The 8,410-nt window shown below is 38.0% G+C and overlaps 1 non-coding gene across 1 annotated transcript; it reads left to right on the top strand.

Moving 5' to 3' along the window:
- The first annotated feature begins 4,583 nt into the window (after positions 1-4,583).
- On the top strand, positions 4,584-4,691 carry LOC148563883 (small nucleolar RNA R71). Its single transcript, XR_015885408.1, has one exon. It is a non-coding gene; the product is annotated as a small nucleolar RNA R71 (small nucleolar RNA).
- Positions 4,692-8,410: the final 3,719 nt, after the last annotated feature.

Consider the following 8,410-nt stretch of genomic DNA (forward strand, 5'->3'; position numbering starts at 1 on the left):
CATGAGGTACATAGTAAGTCTCTAAAAGTTGTTTTTATACTAAACTAGTAGCTAGGGTTACAGAAAATAAGTAACTAAGTGCAGATAGTGCAGAAATCCACTTATGGGATCCACTTGGTGTGTGCTTAGGCTGAGCATTGAACTTTACACGTGTAGAGGCTTCTCTTGGAGTTAAATGCCAGGTTGTAGCCTGTTTGTGGCGTTTAACTCTGGTTTGTAACCTGTTTCTGGCGTTTAACTTTAGAATAGGGTAGGAAGTGGCGTTTGAATGCCAGTTTGCGTCGTCAAAACTCGGACAAAGTATGAACTATTATATATTGCTGGAAAGCCCTGGATGTCTACTTTCCAACGCAATTGAGAGCGTGCCAATTGGGTTTCTGTAGCTCCAGAAAATCCATTTCGAGTGCAGGGAGGTCAGAATCCAACAGCATCTGCAGTCCTTTTTCAGCCTCTAAATCAGATTTTTGCTCAGCTCCCTCAATTTCTGCCAGAAAATACCTGAAATCACAGAAAAATACACAAACTCATAGTAAAGTCCAGAAATGTGAATTTTGCATAAAAACTAATAAAAACATAGTAAAAACTAACTAAATCATACTAAAAACTACCTAAAAACAATGCCAAAAAGCGTATAAATTATCTGCTCATCACAACACCAAACTTAAATTGTTGCTTATCTCCAAGCAACTGAAAATCAAATAGGATAAAAAGAAGAGAATATACTATAAATTCCAAAATATCAATGCAACTTAGCTCCAATTAGATGAGCGGGACTAGTAACTTAAACACTAATGATCATCTAGTAAAGACACAAACATAATTAAACATGAAGCATGGAAACCGAAAATAGAAAATAAGTAGACAAGGAGATTAAGGAATGAGTCCACCTTAGTGAGGGTGGCGTCTTCCTCTTCTTGAAGGACCAATGGTGCTTTTGAGCTCCTCTATGTCTCTTCCTTGTCTTTGTTGCTCCTCCCTCATAGCTCTTTGATCTTCTCTAATTTCATGGAGGATGATGGAATGCTCTTAGTGCTCCACCCTTAGTTGTCCCATATTGGAACTTAATTCACCTAGGGAGGTGTTGATTTGCTCCCAATAGTTTTGTGGAGGAAAGTGCGTCCCTTGAGGTATCTCAGGGATTTCATGGTGAGGAATTTCCTCATGCTCTTGCTGAGGTCCATGATCTCTTATTTGCTCCATCCTTTTCTTAGTGATGGGCTTGTCCTCTTCAATGAGGATCTATCCCTCTATGTCAATTCCAGCCGAATTGCAGAGGTGGCATATAAGGTGAGGAAAGGCTAACCTTGCCCAAGTGGAGGACTTGTCAGCCATCTTGTAAAGTTCTTGAGGTATAATCTCATGAACTTCCACCTCCTCTCCAATCATGATACTATGGATCATGATGGCCCGGTCTATAGTAACTTCAGACCGGTTACTAGTAGGAATGATTGAGCGTTGAATGAACTCTAGCCATCCCCTAGCCACTGGTTTGAGGTTATGCCTTCTTAATTGAACCGGCTTGCCTCTTGAGTCAATTTTCCATTGAGCTCCTTCCTCACATATGTCTATGAGGACTTGGTCCAACCTTTGATCAAAGTTGACCCTTCTTGTGTAGGGGCGTGCGTTCTCTTCCATCATTGGCAAGTTGAACACTAGCCTTACATTTTCCGGATTTGAAATCTAAGTATTTCCCCCGAACCATGGTAAGCCAATGCTTTGGATTCGGGTTCACACTTTGATCATGGTTCCTAGTGATCCATGCGTTTGCATAGAACTCTTGAACCATTAGGATCCCGACTTGTTGAATGGGGTTGGTGAGAGCTTCCCAACCTCTTCTTTGGATCTCAAGTCGGATCTCCGGATACTCATTCTTTTTGAGCTTGAAAGGAACCTCAGGGATCACTTTCTTCTTGACCACAACTTCATAGAAGTGGTCTTAATGGACCTTTGAGATGAATCTCTCCATCTCCCATGACTCAGAGGTGGAAGCAATTTCCTTCTCTTTCCTCTTTCTAGAGGTTTCTCTGGCCTTAGGTGCCATAAATGGTTATGGAAAACAAAAAGCAATGCTTTTTACCACACCAAATTTAAAATATTTGCTCGACCCCGAGCAAAAAAAAGAAAGAAAGTAGTAGAAGAAGAAGAAAATGGAGGAGATGGGGGAAGAAGATGTATTCGGCCAAGGAGAAGAAGAGAGGGTTGTGTTGTGTGAAAATGAAGAAGGAGTGAGGGGTTTATATAGGAGTGGGGGGGTGTAGGGTTCGGCCATTAGGGTTGGGTTTGGGAGGGAAATTAGTTTGAATTTTAAAGGTAGGTGGGGTTTATGGGGAAGAGAGGATGGATGTGAGTGGTGAAGAGGTAATGGGAAAGAGTGATTGAGGTGATTAGTGAAGGGTATTTAGGGAAGAGAGTTATGAAAAGGTGTGAAGAGGAGAGAAGAAAATATGGGGATCCTGTGGGGTCCACAGATCAAGTGGGGTCAAGGACTTAACATCCCTGCTCCAATTAGGCGTGTAAAACGCCCTTGCTGTGCAATCCTGGCGTTTAACGCCGGATTACTGCTTGTTTCTGGCGTTAAACGCCCAAATGTAGCCTGTTTCTGGCGTTTAACGCCAGGCAGATGCTTGTTTCTGGCATTAAACGCCAGACAGATGCTTGTTTCTGGCGTTTAAACGCCAGACTGCTCTCCTCCAGGGTGTGCTATTTTCAATGCTGTTTTCCATTCTGTTTTTTATTTTTCAAGAGTTTTTGTGACTTCACATGATCATCAACCTAATAAAACACAGAATAACAAAAAGAAAATAAAATAGATATGATTAAATAACATTGGGTTGCCTCCCAACAAGCACTTCTTTAATGTCAATAGCTTGACAGTGAGCTCTCATGGAGCCTCACAGATAATCAGAGCAAGGTTGGAACCTCCCAACACCAAACTTAGAGTTTGAATGTGGGGGTTCAACACCAAACTTAGAGTTTGGTTGTGGCCTTCCAACACCAAACTTAGAGTTTGACTGTGGGGGCTTTAGTTGACTCTGAAGTGAGAGAAGCTTTTCATGCTTCCTCTCCATGGTTACAGAAGGAGATCCTTGAGTTTCAAACACAAGGTTGTCCTCATTCAGTTGGAGGACCAACTCTCCTCTGTCCACATCAATCACAGCTCTTGCTGTGGCTAGGAAGGGTCTTCCAAGGATGATGGATTCATCCTCATCCTTCCCAGTGTCTAGGATTATGAAATCAGCAGGGATGTAAAGGCCTACAACCTTCACTAACACGTCCTCTACTTGTCCATAAGCCTATTTTCTTGAGTTGTCTGCCATCTCTAATGAGATTCTAGCAGCTTGCACCTCAAAGATTCCTAGTTTCTCCATTACAGAGAGTGGCATTAAGTTTATTCCTGACCCCAGGTAACACAGAGCCTTCTCAAAGGTCATGGTGCCTATTTTACAGGGAATTAGGAATTTACCAGGATCCTATTTCTTTTGAGGTAATTTCTGCCTATCCAATGCATTTAGTTCATTGGCAAGCAAGGGAGGTTCATCTTTCCAAGTATCATTACCAAATAATTTGGCATTCAGCTTCATGATTGCACCAAGGTATTTAGCAACTTACTCTTCAGTAATGTCTTCATCCTCTTCAGAGGAAGAATACTCATCAGAGCTTATGAAGGGCATAATGAGGTTCAATGGAATCTCTATGGTCTCTAGATGAGCCTCAGATTCCTTTGGTTCCTCAAAGGGATACTCTTTATTGGTCACTGAATGTCCCAGGAGGTCTTCCTCACTAGGATTCACGTTCTCCTCCTCCTCTTTGGGTTCGGCCACATCATGTAAGGCTATGGCCTTGCACTCTCTTTTTAGATTTTCTTCTGTATTGCTTGGGAGAGTACTTGGAGGGATTTCAGTGACTCTTTTACTCAGCTGGCCCACTTGTGCCTCTAAATTCCTAATGGAGGACCTTGTTTCATTCATGAAACTCACAGTGGCCTTAGATAGATCAGAGACTATATTTGCTAAGCTAGATGGATTCTGCTCAGAATTCTCTGTCTGTTGCTGAGTGGATGATGGAAAAGGTTTGCTATTGCTAAACCTTTTTCTTCCACCATTATTAAAGCCTTGTTGAGGCTTTTGTTGATCCTTCCATGAGAAATTTGGATGATTTCTCCATGAGGGATTATAGGTGTTTCCATAGGATTCACCCATGTAATTCACCTCTGCTATTGCAGGGTTCTCAGGATCATAAGCTTCTTCTTCAGAAGATGCCTCTTTAGTACTGTTGGATGATTCCTTCAATCCATTCAGACTCTGAAAGATCATATTGACTTGCTGAGTCAATATTTTATTCTAAGCCAATATGGCATTCAGAGTATCAATTTCAAGAACTCCTTTCCTCTGAGGCGTCCCATTACTCACAGGATTCCTTTCAGAAGTGTATATGAACTGGTTATTTGCAACCATGTCAATAAGTTCTTGAGCTTCTGCAGGCGTTTTCTTTAGGTGAATGGATCCACCTGTAGAATGGTCCAATGATATCTTTGATAATTCAGATAGACCATCATAGAATATATCCAGGATGGTCCATTCTGAAAGCATGTCAGAAGGACACTTTTTGGTCAGTTCCTTGTATCTCTCCCAAGCTTCATAGAGGGATTCACCTTCCTTTTGTCTGAAGGTTTGAACATCCACTCTAAGCTTGTTAAGCTTTTGAGGAGGAAAGAACTTGGCTAAGAAAGCCGTGACCAGCTTATCCCAAGAGTTCAGGCTGTCTTTAGGTTGAGAGTCCATCCATATTCTAGCTCTGTCTCTTACAGCAAATGGGAAAAGCATAAGCCTGTAGACCTTGGGATCAACCCCATTGGTCTTAACAGTATCACAGATATGCAAGAATTCAGTTAAGAAACTAATTGAGGTTTCAGCTCAAAATTATTTGCTCCAATGGCAGGGATTGAGATGCTTCTTCCATGTAAATTGGAATTAGGTGCAGTAAAGTCACCAAGCATCTTCGTTGCATTGTTATTATTTTTGGCCATTCCTCCTTCTTTTTCGAAAATTTCTGTCAGATTTTCTCCAGAGAGTTGTGCTTTAGCTTCCCTTAGCTTCCTCTTCAGAGTTCTTTCAGGTTCAGGATCAACTTCAATAAGAATGTTCTTATCCTTGTTCCTGCTCATATGAAAAAGAAGAAAACAGAAAAAAAGATATGGAATCCTCTATGTCACAGTATAGAGATTTCTTTATGTGAGTAGAAGAAGAAAAGAAATTCGAACACAGAAAGAGAGAGAGGGTTCGAATTTTTAAGAAGAAGAGAAGTGTTAGTAGATAAATAAATAATTAGAAGGAGGTAAGAGAGAATAATTTTTGAAAAAAAAAATATTTTTGTTTTTAATTTAAAATTAAAATTAGAATTCAAAAATTAAGAAAGGAAAATTGAATCAAATTAAATTAAATTTAAAACAATTAGTTAATTTAAAAAGGAATTTTGAAAAAGAGGAAGGTGATTTTCAAAAATTAGAGAGAGAATTAGTTAGGTAGTTTTGAAAAAGATATGATTGAAACAAAAAGATAGGATTAGTTTGAAAAAGATTTGAAAATCAATTTTAAAAAGATAAGAAGTTAGAAAAGAAGTTAGAAAGGATTTTGAAATTGAATTTTTTTAAAGATGTGATTGAAACTTATTTTGAAAAAGATATTTAAAAAGATTTGATTTTGAAATTAAAGTTGATTACTTGACTAACAAGAAACTAAAAAGATATGAGTCTGGAGTTTAAAGATTGAACCTTTCTTACTAGGCAAGTAACAAACTTAAAAATTTTGAATCAATCACATTAATTGTTAGCATTAAATTCGAAAATATGAAACAAAGATAAGAAAAAGATTTTTTGAAAATCATTTTGAAATTTTCGAAAATCATAAAAGAAAAATGAGAAAGATTTGAATTTTTTTGAAAAGATTTGAAAAAGATAGAATTTTTAAATTGAAAATTTGATTTGACTCATAAGAAACAACTAAATTTTAAAAAGTTTTGAAAAAGTCAACTCAAATTTTCGAAAATTTATGAGTGAAAAAGGGAAAGATATTTTTTTGATTTTTGAATTTTTAATGATGAAAGAGAAAAACATCAAAAAGACTCAAAACATGAAAATTATGAATCAAAACAAGAAAAATATGCAAGAACACGTTGAATGCAAAGATGAACACCAAGAACACTTTGAAGATCATGATGAACATCAAGTATGTATTTTTGAAAAAATTTTTAATAAAGGAAAACATGCAAGACACCAAACTTAGAAATTTTTAATATTTAGACACTAAGAATTCAAGAATGCATATGAAAAACAAGAAAAGACACAAAACAAGAAATTTTAAAGATCAAACAAGAAGACTTATCAAGAACAACTTGAAGATCATGAAGAATGTAATGCATGAATTTTTGAAAATGCAAGAAACATAACAACATGCAATTTGACACCAAACTTAAAAATTGACACTAGACTCAAACAAGAAACATAAAATTTTTGGTTTTTATGATTTTATTAATTAATTTTTTTTTTTTGATTTTTCGAAAACTAATTTGGAAAAACGAAAAAGAAGAAAATTTTTTGTATTTTTCGAAAATAGAAATAAAAAGCTTAAAAAAAATAAATTACCTAATCTGAGCAACAAGATGAACCGTCAGTTGTCCAAACTCGAACAATCCCCGGCAACGGCGCCAAAAACTTGGTGCGCAGAAATCGTGACGGTTCCATTCCTTGGTAACGGCATTAAAAACTCAATACGCACGTTCATAATCTTAGTTCTTTGTCACAACTTCGCACAACTAACCAGCAAGTGCACTGGGTCGTCCAAGTAATAAACCTTACGTGAGTAAGGGTCGATCCCACGGAGATTGTCGGCTTGAAGCAAGCTATGGTCACCTTGTAAATCTCAGTCAGGCGGATTCAATTGATTATGGAGATTTAATAATTAAAAAGATAAATAAAACGTAAGATAAAGATAGTGATACTTATGTAATTCATTGGTGAGAATTTCAGATAAGCGTATAGAGATGCGTTCGTTCCTCCTGAACCTCTGCTTTCCTATTGTCTTCATCCAATCATTCATACTCATCTCTATGGCAAGCTGTATGTTAGGCATCACCATTGTCAATGGCTACATCCTATCCTCTCAGTGAAAATGGTCCAATGCCCTGTCACTGCATGGCTAATCATCTGTCGGTTCTCGATCATACTGGAATAGGATCCATTGATCCTTTTGCGTCTGTCACTACGCCTAGCACTCGCGAGTTTGAAGCTCGTCGCAGCCATCCCTTCCCAGATCCTACTCGGAATACCACAGACAAGGTTTAGACTTTCTGGATCTCAAGAATGGCCGTCCATGGATTCTAACTTATACCATGAAGATTCTGATTAAGGAATCCCAGAGATACTCATTCAATCTAAGGTAGAACGGAAGTGGTTGTCAGGCACGCGTTCATGGGTTGGGAATGATGATCACTGTCACGATCATCACATTCATATTGAGGTGCGAATGAATATCTTAGAATCGGAATAAGCTTGAATTGAATAGAAAAATAATAGTACTTTGTATTAATTCATGAGGAACAACAGAGCTCCACACCTTAATCTATGGTGTGTAGAAACTCTACCGTTGAAAATACATAAGTGATGAAGGTTCAGGCATGGCCAAATGGCCAGCCCCCAAACGTGATCTAAAGATGAAACTAAAGATGTTCCAAAAGATCTCTAATACAATAGTAAAAAGTCCTATTTATGCTAAACTAGTTACTAGGGTTTACAGAAATGAGTAAATGATGCAGAAATCCACTTCTGGGGCCCACTTGGTGTGTGCTTGGGCTGAGCATTGAGCTTTACATGTGTAGAGGCTTCTCTTGGAGTTGAAAGCCAGTTTGTAACTTGTTTCTGGCGTTTAACTCCACTTTGCAACCTGTTTCTGGCGTTTAACTCCAGAATGCAGCATGGAACTGGCGTTGAATGCCAGTTTGCGTCATTTAAACTCGGGCAAAGTATGGACTATTATATATTTCTGGAAAGCCCTGGATGTCTACTTTCCAACGCAATTGAAAACACGCCATTTGGAGTTCTGTAGCTCTAGAAAATCTACTTTGAGTGCAGGGAGGTCAGAATCCAACAGCATCTGCAGTCCTTCTTCAACCTCTGAATCTGATTTTTGCTCAAGTCCCTCAATTTCAGCCAGAAAATACCTGAAATCACAGAAAAACACACAAACTCATAGTAAAGTCCAGAAATGTGATTTTTATTTAAAAAATAATAAAAATATACTAAAAACTAACTAAATTATACTAAAAACTATGTAAAAATAATGCCAAAAAGCATATAAATTTATCCGCTCATCAGTGTCCTTAGCACGTGAATTAGTGCATTCTCTTCCTGTGGCTC

Source organism: Arachis ipaensis, chromosome B5 (genome assembly GCF_059453495.1).
Source record: "Arachis ipaensis isolate K30076 ecotype BB chromosome B5, ASM5945349v1, whole genome shotgun sequence".
Lineage (NCBI taxonomy): Eukaryota > Viridiplantae > Streptophyta > Magnoliopsida > Fabales > Fabaceae > Arachis > Arachis ipaensis.